The sequence below is a fragment of the Mastomys coucha genome, unplaced genomic scaffold (assembly GCF_008632895.1).
Source record: "Mastomys coucha isolate ucsf_1 unplaced genomic scaffold, UCSF_Mcou_1 pScaffold17, whole genome shotgun sequence".
NCBI classification, from domain to species: Eukaryota; Metazoa; Chordata; class Mammalia; order Rodentia; family Muridae; genus Mastomys; species Mastomys coucha.
In genome coordinates, this window is record NW_022196899.1 from 26,508,569 (window position 1) to 26,527,565 (window position 18,997).

Sequence of the window (18,997 nt, forward strand, 5' to 3'; positions counted from 1 at the left end):
TGGTCACTGACCTAGGTAGGATGCAAATTGTCCAAACCATGGAATATGGAAGGCCAGAACAGAGAATCAAAGGGAAAAGAATGGGGAACTAAAAGTTACACCATTTGGAAGTCTATGTTACTAAGCCTGAATCTTTTTCTCTGATTACTTATTTTTAAGACCCTGAACATATGCCTTGGAATAAAAAACATTAAGTTATCAATGTGGTACTTCAGTTTTGCTATATTATTGTTCAAGTCCTAAGTTTGACCCTTAAACTGCCAGGGCTTAATGTCTTGAATGTTCTGTGTAATATGATTCCAGATGCCCTGGGGGCTTTGTAGAATCGATCCTTGGCATTCCCAGAGAAGAGGAAGAGAGGCCAGGTCTCTGTGGATGCCACCAGGCCTGTGCTTTCATTCATGTTCAGTACTGTGTGATTGGTTGTGCCCTTATCTGTAGGCACAGTGACTGAATAAGAGCTAGAACTGTAGTAATGACAGGATTATGATAAATCTGTGCATGCCCAGTACTGGCTTGAGACAGTGCCTGGGATGCAGGATAGTGTGTGTTTCCAGTAATAGAAGTCAAAATCTTTGGGTTCAGTGAATAAAGTACTTGCCCAGTATGTACACAGCTTGGTCTATTTCAAGAAATGTACAAAACCAGGTGCAAGTGCAAGCTTGCAATTCTAGCACTAGAGAGATGTAGGCAAGAGGATCAGGATTTCAAAGTCATCCTCTGATTTATAGTGAGTTCAAGGCCAGCTTGGGCCATGTTAACCCTACCTCCATTTTGTTTTGAGTCACTTCTCATTTAGACCCCACCATTCAGCCTGCACTGGGGTAGGTGACAGTGGCGGAAGTGTGTCCATGGAGGAGACAGAGGTCCAAGGGCGGGAGGAAAGTGACAGATCTCCATTCTGTTTTAATGTATCTATTACGGACCCACCCAGCATCAGGGACTTTAGGGGACGTCTTCAGGGTTCAGAATCTGGTGTGTAACAGTAGTGCAATGTAAGCTCTGATGTGTTATGCAGTTAGAGACCCCCCCCCCCCAGTACTTACAGGATATTTAATGTGCCACTTAAAATGCTCGAAGATTTCAGGCCTGAGAACAAGCAGTGAATCTGACTTGGGCTCCTGGAGGATGCACATGTGTTAGCCTATTGGAGGAGGGTGTGAAGGTGAGGAGGTCTTTCTTATGGTTTGAGATAGTAAATTCTCTTCTGGAAGAGCCAATCGGTGGGGAGACTGGGTAGCAGTCTGATCCTTACTCTGTGTGCTCTAGAGGCTGATAATGATCTTGATGAGATTCGAACTGGTGGAGAGCTGGCAGTAGTGACAAGTGCCTGTGATCTTAGCATGAGGGAGGTAAAGCCAGGAGGACCAAGAGTTCAAAGTCAGCCTTTGCTAGGTAGGCAAGTTCATGGATAGCCTGGGCTATATGAGACCCAGTCTTAAAACAAGACTAGGTTAGATGGGCTGGCCACTTAGAAGCGTGGCAATAGGCTGGAGAGGAGGTGGCTGCTCTTCTAGAAGTGGAATGTAGACTAGGCCTGGAGTGGGGGGTAGTTGGAGACCTGAAGCTAAGGGTCCAAATAGAAGGTTGCTTTTGTACTGGAAGACACCCCTTTATCAGGACAATGGACATCGAGGTGAAGCTTGAGGAAGCAGCTAATGACCCAGTAGAGTCCCACAGAGCATGGATGGAGGAGGACCCCTGGCTAGGGTCCTGGGAATGGAGTGTGTCAAGGGTGGCCATGAAGAAGATGGGCTGTGAGTTTGTATAGCCTGGGAAGTTAGGGAGGAGGGACCTCAGAGGCCAGGATTGGAGTCTGGGGATGTGATAGTGCCTAGTTTGAGTACTCTAGACTTGTGAGGGCCTGGAACCCACCTCTGTGCTCCTTGAATCTTGTCACCAATTTCTTGGAGGAGGCAGTGCCCATTGAATCCTTGTCACCTTTTCTCTGACTGGCTCAAGCTCAGGAACCCTCGGGCAGGAGCCTGGGGTAGTGTTTCCTCCAGAAGTTATACATGTGAACAAGCTATTGCCAGCTGTTCTAGGCAGAATGCACGTGACTTAAAACCACCCTGGAATAGATTTGTTGTGCATACAATTAGCTAGGAAGCAGAAATGCCTTAAAAGATACTTGTAATTGGCTACAATTATGCAGACTCTCTCCTAGTAACACCAAATGTCCTCTCTGCACTGACTAATTCTCTGGGTGTGACTGTGGAGGAAGCATGACCTGGCCATAGATGTCTGTTCCCAGCAGTTCTTAGAAACAGGGTTGTTGGTCTGCTGAGGGGATCAGAACATTGATTGGCCAGGAGGAAAGAGAACAGAAGAGCAAGACTGTGGGGATGGGGACGGGAAGGGGGATGAGAAGCTCATGTGCATGGCCACTTGGGGTTCACTGTATTAGATAGCAGGTTTCCAGCCTGAGGCTTTATGGTGGGCTTCAGTGAATGTGAATTCTCTCTCCATTTGATTTCTGGACATAGCAGATGAGGGCACAAAGACTCAGGGGCTTACCAACCCTTTAGTGTCATCTTCCATGCAGCTCAATCCATGGGGTCTTGGAAACTGGCTGAATAGGGCAAGTTCAGCCAGGAGTAGCCACTCTGCAGGGAGTCACCCTTTGACATTTGAGAAGGACACACCTTTCTTCTCTCTACAGGAAAGCCTGGCAGAGTGCCTGACACAAGCCCCTCACTGGAGCCTAGTGGCTGTTCCTGTCCTACCCCCTGCCTTGAATACAACAGCCTGGAAGGAAAAGTTGCTCTTTTTTTGCAAGCCCTGGCAGCAACTGCTGTGCTTGCCAACAGCCGCCCACCCAGCTCCTGCCAGCAAAATGGCATCTGCTTCATAGACATACTAGGCAGCCTTGGGGGGCAGGCTATCCTGGGTTCAGTCAAGCCCCTACTTTTAGTAGCCATGTGACCTCAGGAGGGGCTTCATTTCTGTACATATATGGGAGGTTTGGGTCCCTAGCTTGGACCTGTGTTATTCTCTTGCCTGTCATACCTGGCTTCCTGCTGTTCTGCATAAACCTGTCTTAGTGTTCTGTTGCTGTGAAGAGACACCATGACCATGGCAATTCTTTTAAAAGAAAGCATTTAATTGGGGCTAGCTTACAGGTTTGGAGGCTTAGTCCATTATTAGCATGGTGGGAAGCATGGTGGCACACAAGGCTGACATGGTGCTGGAGAAGTTGAGAGTTATACATCTGGATCCACAGGCATCAGGAAGAGAGAGATACTTGGCCTGGCACGAGCCTTTGAAACCTCAAAGTCCAACTCCAGTGACATACCGACCCCAACAAGGCCACACCTACTCCAATAAGGCCACACCTCTTAATCCTTCCAAGTAGTGCCACTCCCTAAGGATTCAAATATATGAGGCTATAGGGACCATTCTTATTCAAACCACCACAGTACCATGATCTTTGGTCTGTGCTTTTCTCGTGTGTGTGTGTGTGTGTGTGTGTGTGTGTGTGACATGCGTGCCTGCACACGTGCATGTACAGTGTGTGCGCCTCTGTCCCCTCTAAGCAAAAGGTGATGTAGCACTCACAGGACCCTGTCTTAGGCTTGGCAAACACAGGCACGGTGTTCTTAGTAATCTTGTGAGAAGTTGGGCCCACTGTGAGAATCACATGTCTTAGTATTTGCTGGCTCGTTGAGGGGACCCCATTCAGTACTGCTCACACTTGTATCAGCCTAGCAAGATGTGCTTTTATAGGCTTGCCTGGAAACCCACTTCTCACATTTACCAGAGTCTAATCAGGGTGGACAGTTTCATCTTGAACCCGTCTCTTTTAAAGAATAAAATGAGGGTCTTAAGAGATGGTTCAATTGGTAAAGAATAAGGCTTGCATTTGAGCCTCAGAATCTATGTTTTAAAAAAGCCTGACATGGCCTATGGAGGCAGCCCAGTGGGTATATGCCTGAGTTTGGATCCCAGGTCCACATTAGACTTGGGTGAGGCTGTGTAGTGCAGGGAGTGCAGAAGACAGGTAGCTCCCAGGTGCACACTGGCTAGACAGCCTAGCCTACTTGACAAGTTTCAGGACGATGAGAGACTGCCTCAAATCAAAAAGATGGATTGGGCCTGAAGACCAATACCCATAGTTGACATAGCTGATGTTTGGCTTCTACATGCGTGCACGTACATGCAGAAGAATGCACACAAATATGAACATACACACAAAGGAGAATAAAATTAAGCTAAGATGTTAAGAAAAATGAAATTATGATATTTGTAGCTAAATGGATGGGCTGGAGACAGTTATTCTGAGTGAGGTCACCCAGATTCAAAAAGACAAATGTTACATATCTTCTCTTATTTCTGTATGTTAGCTTTGAACTTTCAGATATGTGCATTTGGAATACCCACAGAAGTCAGGAATTTAGTAAGGGGCTTTTGGAAGGTTTCAAGGGAGAGGAGATAGAACAGAGCAGTACAAAGGGATAAAGGTGAGTAATGGAACAGGAAACATTAAAGTGGGGTGAGGCTAGTAGGGCAGGGTGGAGGGAGGATATGGATATGGATAGCCAACACTAAATCTATTCTGAAAAAGCCACATGGAAACCCACTAATAGACTTGTGTGTGTGTTTTATATTGGAGTTACCCTATAATGGATCCTGGGTGTGGGGGAGAGACTGTACCTCAGGTAGATCTCTTTTTGAACTTTTGGCCAATGGTGTCCCATAAACACCAAACATTACAGGTTATTGCTAGTGCTCTTGGCTCCTCTCCTGAATTGGTGGGACCCTGTTGTTTAAGATCCTACATAGTTGAGTAACAGAAAATGGAGCAATTAGGTTGGTACTGACCTAAAAGCTTCATCCCTACTAGGTAGATTTTAACTGTACTAGAAGGTTCTCAGCACACAAGCAGAAGAGAAAACTTCTCATCACTTTTATCCAGTTATGAACCCCGTACATTACAGTAATGAGTGGCCTGACAAGATATAGCCACTGGTACAATAGTGGGACACACACTTTTGGAGTCACCAGCCACTTTCTGATTGTTTGTAAGACTGCCCCATGTGATAAAAATCTGTAATGACAGTGTAAGCATGGCCGAGAGCTGTGGCTAGATAGGCTAGGCCCCAGCTAGCCTATCTAGGAGTATATCTAGCCTATCTAGCCAGTATAGGAGACCCTAATACTATTATTATTAAATGGACATAGTATGAACTATAAAATGAGTTCTGATGTCTTACGGCTACAAACCCAGTGCATTTCTCAGCCCTTATCAGAGAAGCTTCTCCTTGGAGCAGATGGCAATGAGCACAGAGACCCTCAGCCAGTCTCCAAGCAGAGCATAAGAGACAGTGGAGCACCCTGCTTGAAGTGAGACATACAGCTCCCAACTCTCCCTCAAGGCTCAGGGCTTTTCATGGTGATAGAGAAGGAGTGGTGGATAACCTGAGTGAAATGGTGTTCTCTGGACACAACAGGGGAGTTGCAAATATGACCTCACAGAATGCATGAAACCCGGGAAAGCTGAAGCCAGACAAATCCCAATGTGGAGGGGAGGAGTTGAGCAGAATCTCATTGCTGGCTGAGGAGTCTTTGGAGTCTTTAATGGCATCATCCCTGGTAGGGTGATCACACTCTAGGGCATGCTGCCTCCCAAGACTAGGCAACACTAACTCGACTGGATAAGGTAGAGAATGAAGAAGAAAGTTCTAAATTTGATGGTTAGGGAGGTGAAGGTAGGAGTGAACATGGTCAAATACATTGTATGAAAGTCTTGAAGAATTAATAAAATATTAAAATATAAATAAAGTTGAGATAAGAAATGGCCAGGAAAGGTTTTATTATTAATTAGGTGGTTTCCCTGTTTCCCTTTTTTTAAAAAAAGATTTATTTATTTATTTTATATATGTGAGTACAGATGGTTGTGAGCCATCATGTGGTTGCTGGGAATTGAATTTAGGACGTTTGCTCACTCTGGGCAACCTTGCTTGTTCTGTCTCTGCTCGCTCTGGCCCAAAGATTTATTTATTATTATAAATAAGTACACTGTAGCTGTCTCCAGACACACCAGAAGAGGGCATTAGATTTCATTATGGATGGTTGTAAGCCACCATGTGGTTGCTGGGATTTGAACTCAGGACCTTCGGAAGAGCAGTCAGTGCTCTCTCTCTCTTTTTTAAATTAGGAATTTTCTTTATTTACATTTCAAATGTTATCCCCTTTCCTGGTTTCCCCTCTGAAAGCCCCCTATTGTCTCCCCACTCCCCCTGATCACCAACTCACCCACCCCGATTCCTGGCCCTGCCATTCCCCTACACTGGGACATAGAGCCTCCAGAGGACCAAGGGCCTCTCCTCCCATTGATGACCAACAAAGCCCTGATACATATGCAGCTGGAGCCATGGGTCCCTCCATGTGTACTCTTTGGTTGGTGGTTTAGTCCCTGGGAGCTCTGGAGGGTAATGGTTGTTTCATATTGTTGTTCTTCCTATGGGGCTACAAACCCTTCAGCAACTTGGGTCCTTTCTCTAGTTCCTCCATTGGGGACCCTGTGCTCAGTCCAATGGTTGGCTGAGAGCATCCACCTCTGTATTAGTCAGGCACTGGTAAAGCCTCTCAGGAGACAGTTATATCAGGTTTCTGTCAGCAAACACTTGTTGGCATCCACAATAGTGTCTGGGTTTGGTGACTGTGTATGGGATGGATCCCCAGGTGGGACAGTCTCTAGATGGCCTTTCCTACAGTCTCTGTTCCACACTTTGTCTCTGTAACTCCTCTTGTGAGTATTTTGTTCCCCCTTCTAAGAAGGATCGAAGTACCCACACTTTTGTCTTCCTTCTTCTTGAGCTTCATGTGGTCTATGAATTGTATTTTGGGTATTGTGAACTTCTGGGCTAATATCCACTTATCAGTGAGTGCATACCATGTGTGTTCTTTTGTGACTGGTTTACCTCACAATCACTCGGGATGATATTTTCTAGTTCCATCTATTTGCCTAAGAATTTCATAAATTCATTATTTTTAATAGCTGAGTAGTACTCCATTGTGTAAATGTACCACATTTTCTGTATCCAGTGCTCTGTTGAAGGACATCTGGGTTCTTTCCAGCTCCTGGCTATTATAAATAAGGCTCTATGAACATAGTGGAGCATGTGTCCTTATTACATGTTGGAGCATCTTCTGGGTATATGCCTAGGAGTGGTATTGCTGGGTCCTTAGGTAGTACTATGTCCAATTTTCTGAGGAAATGCCAAACCGATTTCCAGAGTAGTTGTACCAGTTTGCAATCCCACCAGCAATGAAGGAATGTTCCTCTTTCTCCATATCCTTGCCAGCATCTGCTGTCACCTGAGTTTTTGATCTTAGCCATTCTGACTGGTGTGAGGTGGAATCTTAGGGTTGTTTTGATTTGCATTTCCCTGATGACTAAGGATGTTGAACATTTCTTTAGGTTCTTCTCAGCCATTTGGTATTCCTCTGTTGAGAATTTGTTTTGCTCTGTACTCCATTTTTTAAATAGGGTTATTTGGTTCTCTGGACTCTAACTTCTTGAGTTCTTTGTATATATTGGATATTAGCCCTCTATCAGATGTAGGGTTGGTAAAGATCTTTTCCCAATCTGTTGGTTGCCGTTTTGTCCTATTGACAGTGTCCTTTGCCTTACAGAATCTTTGCAATTTTATGAGGTCCCATTTGTCAATTCTTGATCTTAGAGTACAAGCCATTGGTGTTCTGTTCAAGAACTTTCCCCTGTGCCTATGTGCTCAAGGATCTTCCCTACTTTCTTTTCTATTAGTTTGAGTGTATCTGGTTTTATGTGGAGGTCCTTGATCCACTTGGACTTGAGCTTTGTACAAGGAGATAGGAGTGGATCAATTTGCCTTCTTCTATATGCTAACCACAAGTTGAGCCAGCACCATTTGTTGAAAATGCTGTCTTTTTTTCACTGGATGGTTTTAGGTCTTTTGTCAAAGACAAAGTGACATGGGTGTGTGGGTTCATTTCTGGGTCTCCCATTCTATTCCATTGATCTACCTGCCTGTCACTGTACCAATACTATCCGGTTTTAATCACAATTGCTCTGTAGTACAGCTTGAGGTAAAGGATGGTGATTCCCCCAGAAGTTCTTTTATTGTTGGGAATAGTTTTTGTTATCCTTGGTTTTTTGTTATTCCAGATGAATTTGGAAATTGCTCTTTCTAACTCTATGAAGAATTGAGTTGGAATTTTGATGGGGATTGCATTGAATCTATAGATTGCTTTCAGCAAGATGGCCATTTTTACTATGTTAATCCTGTCAATCCATCAGCATGGGGGATCTTTCCATCTTCTGAGATCTTCTTCGATTTCTTTCTTCAGAGACTTGAAGTTCTTGTCATACAGATCTTTCACTTGCTTAGTTAGAATCACACCAAGGTATTTTATGTGACTTGTGACTGTTGTGAAAGGTGTTGTTTCCCTAATTTCTTTCTGAGCCTGTTTATCCTTTGAGTAGAGGAAGGCCACTGATTTGTTTGAGTTAATTTTATATCTAGCTACTTTGCTGAAGTTGTTTATCAGGTTTAGTAGTTCTCTGGTGGAATTTTTTGGGTCACTTAGTATACAATCATATCATCTGCAAATAGTGATAATTTGACTTCTTCCTTTCCAATTTGTATCCTTTGATCTCCTTTTGTTGTCTGATTGCTCTGGCTAGAACTTCAAGTACAATATTGAATAGGTGGGGAAAGAGTGGGCAGCCTTGTCTAGTCCCTGATTTTAGTGGGATTGCTTCAAGTTTCTGTTCATTTAGTTTTGATATTGTCTACTGGTTTGCTTTTACTATGTTTAGGTATGGGCCTTGAATTCCTGATCTTTTCAAGACTTTTATCATGAAGGGATGTTGGATTTTGTCAAATGCTTTCTCAGCATCTAATGAAATGATCATTTTTTTTTCTTTTTTTGGTTTGAGGTTTATTATACAGTGGATTACGTTGATGGATTTCCATATACTGAACCATCCCTGCATCCCTGGGATGTAGCCTACTTGATCATGATGGATGATCATTTTGATGTGTTCTTGGATTCCGTTTGGGAGAATTTTATTGAGTATTTTTGCATCGATATTCATAAGAGAAATTAGCCTGAAATTCTCTTTCTTTTTGGGGTCTTTGTGTGATTTAAATATCAGAGTAATTGTGGCTTCATAGAACAAGTTGGGTAGAGTTCCTTCTGTTTCTATTTTGTGGAATAGTTTGAGGAATATTGGTATTAGGTCTTCTTTGAAGGTCTGATAGAACTCTTAACTAAACCCATCTGGTCCTGGCCTTTTTTTGGTTGGGAGACTATTAATGACTGTTTCTATTTCTTTCGGGTCATGGGACTGTTTAGATCATTTATCTGATCCTGCTTTAACTTTGGCACCTGGTATCTGTCTAGAAAATTGTCCATTTCCTCCAGATTTCCCAGTTTTCTTGAGTATAGGCTTTTGTAGTAGGATTTGATGATGATTTCCTCAGTTTCTGTTATTATATCTCCCTTTTCATTTCTGATTTCGTTAATTTGAGTATTGTCTCTGTGCCCTCTGGTTAGTGTGGCTAAGGGTTTATCTATCCTGTTGATTTTCTCAAAGAGCCAGTTCCTGGTTTTGTGGGTTCTTTGTATAGTTCTTTTTCTTTCTAATTGGTTGACTTCAGCCCTGAGTCTGATTATTTCCTGCTGTCTACTCCTCTTGGGTGAATTTGCTTCTTTTTGTTCTAGACCTTTCAGGTGTGCTGTTATGCTGCTAGTGTATGCTCTTTCCAGTTTCTTTTTGGAAACACTCAGAGCTATGAGATTTTCTCTTAGTACTGTTTTCATTATGTCCCATAAGTTTGGGTATGATGGGTCTTCATTTTCCTTAAATTCTGAAAAGTCTTTAATTTCTTTGTTTATTTCTTCCTTGACCAAGTTATCATTAAGTAGAGCATTTTTCAGTTTCCATGTGTACGTGGACTTTCTGTTGTTTTTGCTGCTATTGATCCGTAGTGATCTGATAGGAGGCATGGGATTATTTCAGTCTTCTTAATATCGGTTAAGGTCTGATTTGTGACTGATTATGTGGTAAATTTGGAGAAGGTATCATGAGGTGCTGAGAAGAAAGTACATTCTTTTTTTTAAGATGAAATGTTCTATAAATATCTTTTAAATCCATTTGGTCCAAAAAATTTCTGTTAGTTTCACTGTGACTCTGTTTAGTTTGTGTTTCCCTGATCTGTCCATTGATGAGAGTGGAGTGTTGAAGTCCCCCACAATTATTTTGTGAGGTGCAATGTGTGCTTTTAGCTTTAGTAAAGTTTCTTTTATGAATGTGGGTGCCCTTGCATTTGGAGCATAGATACTCAGAATTAGAGTTGTTCTTGGTGGATTTTTCCTTAGATGAGTATGAAGTGTCCTTCCTTAACTTTTTTGATGACTTTTGGTTGAAAGTCTATTTTATCCCATATTAGAATGGCTACTTCCACTTGTTTCCTGTGACCATTTGTTTGGAAAATTGTTTTCCAGCCCTTTACTCTGAGGTAGTGTTCATCTTTGACACTGAGGTGCATTTCCTGTATGCAGCAAAATGCTGGGTCCTGCTTACATATCCAGTCTGTTAGTCTATGTCTTTTTATTGGGGAATTGGGTCCATTGATGTTAAGAGATATTAAGGAATAACGATTGTTGCTCCCTGTTATTATTGATGTTATTTCTATGTTTGTATGGCTATCTTCTTTGGGGTTTGTTGAAAGAAGATTACTTTCTTGCTTTTTCTAGGGTGTTGTTTCCCTCCTTGTGTTGGTGTTTTTCATCTATTATCCTTTGTAGGGCTGGATTTGTGGAAAGATATTGTGTAAATTTGGTTTTGTCATGGAATATCTTGGTTTCTCCATCTATGGTAATTGAGAGCTTTGCTGGGTATAGTAGTCTGGGTTGACATTTGTGTTGACATCTGCCCAGGATCTTCTAGCTTTCATAGTCCCTGGTGAGAAGTCTGGTGTAATTCTGATAGGTCTACCTTTATATGTTACTTGACCTTTTCCCCTTACTGCTTTTAAAATTCTTTCCTTTTTAGTGCATTTGGTGTTTTGATTATTATGTGACACGGGGAATTTATTTTCTTGTCCAGTCTATTTGGAGTTCTGTAGGTTTCTTGTATGTTCATGGGCATCTCTTTCTTTAGATTAGGGAAGTTTTCTTCTATAATTTTGTTGAAGATATTTACTGGCCCATACCTATTATCCTTAGGTTTGGTCTTATTGTGTACTAAATTTCCTGGATGTTTTGGGTTAGGTGCTTTTTGCATTTTGCATTTATCTTTGACTGTTGTGTCAATGTTTTCTATGGTATATTCTGCTCCTGAATCTATCTCTTGTATTCTGTTGGGATGCTTACATCTATGACTCCTGGTCCCTTTCCTAGGTTTTCTAACTCCAGGGTTGTCTCCCTTTGTGATTTCTTTATTGTTTCTATTTCCATTTTTAGATCCTGGATGGTTTTATTCAGTTCCTTCTTCTGCTTGGTTGTGTTTTCCTGTAATTCTTTAAGTGATTTTTGTGTTTCCTCTTTAAGGTCTTCTACCTGTTTACTTGTGTTCTCTTGTATTTCTTTAAGGGAGTTATTTATGTCCTCCTTAAATTCCTCTATCATCATGAGATGTGATTTTAAATCTGAGTCTTGCTTTTCTGGTGTGTTGGGGTAACCAGGTTCTCTGTGGTGGGAGAACTGGGTTCTGATGATGCCAAGTAGTCTTGGTGTCTGTTGCTTACATTCTTGCACTTACCTTTTATCATCTGATTATTTCTGGTGTTAACTGGTCTTGTTGCCTCTGACTTTGGCTTGTCCCTCCTGCAAGCCTGTGTATCAGTACTGCTGGGAGACCAGTTCTCTCTGGGAGGAATTTGTGTACGGAGAGCTGTGGTACAGGGTACAGCTCTGGGGTGTAGCAGAGACCAGAAGGATTCTGTCCCCAGCTGATCCTTGGTTCTTGTGTCCTGACGGCTCTGTGAGGGTCTCTCTTGGGCCAGGAATTGTAGAGAAGTGGTGGTCTTACCTGAGCTCAAAGGTGTGTAGGCACTCTTGGGAGATCAGCTCTCTCCTGGCGATATTTGTGTATGTAGTTCTGTGGCACAGGATCAGCTCTCCATGCAGATGGAGACCTGAAGACTCCTGTCCCAGGCAACCCCCTCGGTTCCTATGTTCTGAGGATTCTGGGAAGGTTCCTTTGAGCAGCAGTGGAGGTCCTACCTGTACTCACAGGCCTGTCTGCACTCCGGGGAGGCTTGCTCTCTCCCGGTGCTATTTGGGTATGGTGCTCTGTGGCAGAGGATCTGCTATAGGTGGAGACAGAAAGGCAGTCAGTGCCCTTAATTCCTGAGCCATCTCTCCAGCCCCATTTCCCTTTTTAAGGGAAATGTTTGGGTTTTAGATCTACTTTAGCCCTGGTGACAGGGTCCTCAGCTAACCATGGTTGTCGTCACCCATGCCCCTGTGAACAGCATCGTCATTGCACAGAGCACCCAGAGTGGGGACTCGGTTTTATAGGTGAGAAAAAAGTATCTGATTCCTCAGTGGCCCGGTGAACAGGTGGCATCAAGGTCTAGTTCTCGTGCTAGGGAGATGGCAGAGTGTCCTTGTAAATGTGGTGGGGTGGAGGCACTTTCTATTTCCCCCTTTTAAGAAGGAATAAAGTATCCACATTTTAGTCTTCCTTCTTCTTGAGTTTCTTGTGGTTTGTGGGTTGTTCTTCCTGTATTCCAAACTTCTGGGCTAATAACCACTTATCAGAGAGTGCATACCGTGTTTGTTCTTTTGTGACTGGGTTACCTCACTCAGGATGATATTCTCCAGATCCATCCATTTCCCTAAGAATTTCATAAATTTATTGTTTTTAATAGCTGAGTAGTACTCCATTGTGTAGATGTACCACAATTTCTATAGCCATTCCTTTGTTGAGGGACATCTAGGTTGTTTCCAGGTTCTGGCTATTATAGATAAGGCTGCTATGAACGTGGTGGAGCATGTGTCCTTATTACATGTTGGAGCATCTTTTGGGTATATGCCCAGGAGTGGTATAGCTGAGTCCTCTGGTAGAACTATGTCCAATTTCTGGAGGAACCGCCAAACTGATTTCCAGAGTGGTTGTACCAGTTTGCAATCCCACCAGCAATGAAGTAATGTTCCTCTTGCTCCACAACCTCTCCAGCATCTGCTGTCCCCTGAGTCTTTTATCCTAGCCAATCAGGGTCTTACTTTGTATCCCAGGCTAGTCTTGAACTCTCCAAACATCGTGTCTTAGCCTTCTGAGGGCTGGAATTACAGCTGTGTACAACCACCTTTGCTGATTACCTTTTCTTTGCAGGAAAATCACTACACGTGTGTTCCCTCAGGATGTGCTCTCAAGCCTGTTTTTATGGTTGACACTTCAAGGATGGGTCATGAATGAATGTTACTTCATCTCATGGTCCCAAGCAGCTGATTTAGTGAATTTTTCTTTTACTTTTATTTTGAAGTCAGTGTTCTAGAAGATACTCTGCCCTGGTCTGTTTGGTCTTCCTAGTGTAACAGTGTGTGGGTCAGTCTCCACCCTAGCTGTGGCCCCATGCTGACTCTAGCTCCCTGTGTCATGCTTATTATGGTAGTGACCACTTGTTTTCCACAGAAGATGCTGGAAGCGTCCCCAGTTTTCTGAGTTGTCATCCACACAAGCACATTCTACTTCTCTGCCTGCCAGTGAGGCTCATCTCCAGGAAAACGCCCTCATGAACAGAATTCTCTGAACACCTGCTGACTGACACTGTGGAGTGTTTGAAATGACTGCTCACTTGCGTCTTTGCGACTTGTGACTTTGACCTTTGTGTGGGAATCTTCTGTCATTGTTTTAAAGAAGTCACTTGGCCCCAGATGGTACTCATGAACAGCACACAGGGTAATACAGAGTAGAGTACTGGCTGTGTGCACACCATACACATGTTGAAATATATTACATGGACTTTTGACATTGCCTGTGTAGTATTTGATCCCGTGTGGGAGATATTGTCAGGTAAATTCATCATAGAGCTCTGGGCAGTCCGTCTGTCTGTCTTTTGTGTGTGACTGTATGTGTGTGTAAGGTCAGCTGGAAAGTAAATTGTTTCCATCCACAATTACTGTTGTTTGTCCCATAATATATAAATGCCAACACTGGAAAGGGAAAGTGGCTACTTACCCATGCAGAGGACAGAGAGGACCTTTAGCCACTGAGCCCTCATGGGCCTAAGATTGTTGTAGTAGCCATTGCTTTCAGGAGGTCATGAGAGTGTAAGAAGTTAGTATTTTTTTTACACATTTAATACCAAAATGCCTAGTGTGGTGGTGCACCCATGTAATCCAGAGGCTGAGGGAATGGAATGTGTGGCTCAAGGCCAGCCTGAATTACATGGTTAGTTTAGGGACATCTTGGATTACATAGTGAGACTCTGTACCTAAACATGAAAACTAATGACAAACTCCCATCTCCCTGCAAAGCTCCAAAGTTTATCTTTGAAAAATTCTTACTGAGTTGAATTTCAGTGTTGTTGCCTTGTAATGTGTCAGCTCTGCTTTTATGTGGACATGAGCTTTATTCATAAGGCTATTTCTCTTTCTTCCTCCCGAGCCATCTCTCCATCCCCTGCACTGTATTTTAACAGCACACTTTCATTCTCTCTGTCTCTGACTCTGTCTCCCTGTACCTCTGTCTCTGTCTCTCTTTGTGCATAACTCTGTGTGTGTAGGTTATAGGATGACCTGTGGTGTGTCTGTTCTCACTTTCTACCTTGCCTGAGTTAGGGTCTCTTTTGATGGTCACTGCTGTTCAGGCCAGGCTACCTGGCTGGAGAGCATCCTTGGCCCCTCTTCTCTCTGCCTCCTCCCTGCAGTAGCACTGGGATTACAGATGAATGTGACTGCACCAGTTCTTACATGAGTGCTGCAGCTTTTCTAGCACATAATTCCAAAGTTCTTCCACAATCCTTCCCCAGATGGTCTTTCACAGCAATCTCCCATGCCTTAGTGCTAATACCCATTTCAGTTTGGTTTCTGTTGCTCTGATAAAACACTGTGAACAAGAGCAACTTGGTGAGGATAGGGTTTATTTCACCTTAGACTTTCACAACACTGAGAAGTCAGAGAAGAAACTCAACGCAGGAACCCAGAGGCAGGAATTGAAGCAGAGGCTATGAAAAAGTGTTGTCTTGGTCCTCATGACTTGCTCTCGGCCTTCTTTCTTATTTATATAAGTCAGGACCATCTACTCAGGAATGGCACTGCTCAAAACATGCTGCCCCATCCCCCCCATCAACCATTACACACACACACACACACACACACACACACACACTCGTGGCCCAGATTAGCCTACAGGAAGTCTGTATGAAGGGGTTCCCTCAATGGAGGCTCCTCTTTGCAGACTGGTCTGAAGCTGGCTGTAGCCTAAGTTTTAAACTCCTGGCTTGTAAAACAGTGGTGGTGATGCTTTAATCCCAGCACTTGGGAGGCAGAGGCAGGCAGATCTCTGAGTTCGAGGGCAGCCTGGTCTACAGAGTGAGTTCCAGGACAGCCAGGGCTATACAGAGAAATTGTCTCAAAAAAACCAAAAACCAACAAACAAAAAACCCTCCTGGCTCATTCTACTACCTCTGCTTCCTGGTGCTGAGCTTAGGGTGGACCTGCATTTAGATGTTAATGAGGCGAGAGGGAAGGAAGCACAGCTCCTTAGACTGGACTGCTTACTGAGTCTTTGCTGGGGAGCTATGGCTGAGCTCTCTGTTGCTACATTGCCCTGAACTTCAGCACTTTTGACAAGTCCCTATGAAATACCTTCACAAGGACACAGCAGCCACTCCCCGTTTCAGAGGCCAGTCTTGTGTGTCAGATGGCAGACTCCTGTGGGTGTTTATAACAGTCTTTCTTGCTGGTTCTTTCTCTTTGAGTTCAGAGCTGCTCTGTTTGGTTATGAACTTTGGGATAATGCCATATAGCCCTAGAGATGGATACCCAGAGCTTGGTGCATTAAATTTCTAATGTATCAAATGCCCTAGAAAATAAAACAAACAATAACAACAAAACAAAACAAAAAAAATGTTAGATGGCTTTGATAGATTATCAAAGGATTGGCCTGCTTATTACTTTAGAATCTGCATTGTAGAGCAGCTGTATATTTTTCTTTAGGAAAATGTTATTGTATAGCATTTCCCTTCTTCCATTTGCTAATTTCTCTGTTCTCACTGTTTGCCTACATTTTCCTCTCTGACTGATGAATATTTCTTGGCCCTGGTCTGCATGGCTGTCAGACCTGCTTGACCTCCCTTCTGCTGATTTTTCCCAATTATAAAGTGATTACACTAGTAGGATAATTGTCTCATAACAGCAGATAACCAACATTTATGTAAGGTTTTGGGGCACAAGAAGCTTTTTAGTGTGTTTTTTTTTTATCCTTTCCAGTCTCATGAGGTGGGAGTAGAACTCATGGAATAAATCTGTTTGTCTGTCTGTCTGTCTGTTTGTCTGTCTGTCCATCCATCTGTTAGCCCATCTGTCCATCCATCCACCCACCTGTCTGTCTATCCATCTGTCCACTCCTCTGTCCATCTGTCTATCTGTGTGATTTATTGGAATGATTTTGACTTACAGGCTGCAGTCCAACTAATCCAACAGTGGCTAGTCAGTCCAACTAATCCAACAATGGCTAGCTTTGAATGGAAACTCCAAGAATCTAGTAACTGCTCAGTCCCACAAGGCTGAGTGCCTCAGCTGGTCTTCGGTATCTGCTGGAATCCTGAAGAAGTAGGTTCCACCAGTGAAGGAATGGGTGTGGAAACAAGTTGAGGGCAAGCAGGAAGAGAGCAGGACTTCCTTCTGTTCTTTCTGTATCTAGGCTTCTAGCAGAAGGTGTGGCCCAGATTAAAGGCGAGTCTTCCTACCTCAAAGGTCTGGACTACAGGAGGATTTACCCACTTCAGACAAGCAGAACCCTCACAGGTGAACCCTCCATTTCTGGGTTGTAGTAATTCCAGATAACAGTCAAGATGACAACCAAGAATAGCCATCACACCTTATTTCCAGAAAGTGTGGAACCCAAGACCTCTTGGGTGCCCCATCAAGATGTAGAGCTGGCTAGTTCATGACCTCTATTACAAGTGCCAGGCATCCATCACCTATACTACATACTTAAGGTTCAGGTTCCTTACCTGAATTCACATTTTATTGAGATCAAATGGAATTGCTTTTTTTTTCCTGGTCATAATACATGGTGATTGATTTAATAAATCAAAGACCATTATAGATACTATTATGCATATATACTATTCATATATTTGTATAAGTATCTACTATTGAGTGTAACTCTGCTAGAGAACATGTTTATTTAAAAGAAAATCATTTGAAGACATGTCTAATGTATTGATTAAGAGAATGATTTCTTTAGTTAAAGGGTTGTTCTTTTCCCCTCCCTTCCTCTCTCCCTTTCTCCCCCTCTCCCTCCCTACCCTCCTTTGCTCTCTGTAGCCCACACTAGCTTCAAGCTCACAGTCCTTCTGCCCCACCCTCCCTGCACTTGAGGTTAGTTCAGGAATCTGGACTGGTGTTGGCTCAGGTTTGTCTTTCTTTTATTCTATTTCTTTATTATTTTATATGTGTGGGTGTTTTGCTGTATGACTGTCTTTGTACCTGCCGCAACTCTTCTTTCCTTCCTTCCTTCCTTCCTTCCTTCCTTCCTTCCTTCCTTCCTTCCTCCTTCCTTTCCTTCTTTCTTTTGTTTTCTTTTGGAGGAGTGAGACTAGCAGGGCTTTTTATAGGGTCCATTTCCTTCGAAGAAAGTCTGGGTGATTTTATAGATTAAGTATTATTCAGAGAGTCTCATTAGGCAAAGTGAGAGAATGAGATATAAAATTGAGACCAAGAATCAAGCACTTAGAGTGTGAACATCAATCTTGACTTCATTTAAATGAAATAATGTCATATGTTTTGAAATATGGCAGGAGAGATAAAAAGAGAAACAGATTGAAATCTAACTGAAAATTCCAGGCTGTATATACTCGAGAAAATGACTTGTGATTAGTTTTTTAAAAGATGAAATGGAAATATTAATAAATGACATGAAGTGGCAGATAGAAGCAGTTATTACCTATGCTTGTAGACTGTATGTCAGACATGTCTGTTAGTCTTTCAGTCTCTGTGACAAGCACATGAGGAAAGGTTTAATGGAGAGGAAGTGTTAAAGGATTTTTAAAAGTAGTTGTTTTTTGTTTATCCTGGCTAGCTTCCAAATAAGTGAGACAGAGACTATTAGATTTATTTAATCAAGCTTTATGGCACAATAACTGAGCAGTTATTAATCTATTCTAATCCTCTCAGCTCATCTGGCTACCTCCTAGCCAAAATCTCTGAGAATCTTGCATTTTAGTATTGGTCTCTCTCTGCTCCAGATGTTTTCCCATGGTGTCTCTTGGATCCCTTCTTTGTGCTGAATCCTACCCCTCCTCTTCCTCCTCCTCGTCCTCCTCGTCCTCCTCGTCCTCCTCCTCCTCCTCCTCCTCCTCTTCTTCCTCCTCCTCTTTCTCTTCCCATCCCCTGGCTGGGGCTGGAAGTCTAGTCCTATTTTCTTCTCTGCTCAGCTTTTGGCTGATCAACCTTTATTGACAAGTTGGAGAATCAATGGGGAACAATGTTTACACAACATTCGGTGCAGGAGATTCTTAGAATAATCATTACAATGCCTTGTCTGGATTGTGATCAGATATGGGAGCAGAGAAATCAGCATTTAAATAATACAAAGATAATCTTTACAGTGTACAATAACATTATGCCTACAAGGAAGGATTTATTCTGGATCATGATTTCAGAGGCCTCAGTCCATAGTTGGCCAGCTCCATTGTTGTGGTCTCTGGTGAGCCATAATGTTTTGTTAGGTCTGTGTGTGGCAGAACAAAGTTTCTGGTCTCACTTCGTTCAGGAAACAAAATCCTCCTCCTCCTCCTCCTCCTCCTCCTCCTTCTCCTCCTCCTCCTCC

General features: G+C 43.0%; 1 protein-coding gene across 4 annotated transcripts in view; it reads left to right on the plus strand.

Moving 5' to 3' along the window:
* The window catches only part of Usp13 (ubiquitin specific peptidase 13), a 121,081-nt gene that overhangs the window by 7,974 nt on the left and 94,110 nt on the right, over positions 1-18,997 (plus strand). Inside the window, exon 2 of one of the 4 annotated variants that reach the window (XM_031376584.1) lies at positions 16,865-16,968. The exons of the other annotated variants lie outside the window; for them this stretch is intronic. The gene's annotated coding sequence lies outside the window, so the exon portion shown is untranslated. The remainder of the gene's footprint in view (positions 1-16,864; positions 16,969-18,997) is intronic. 4 annotated transcript variants of the gene reach the window in all.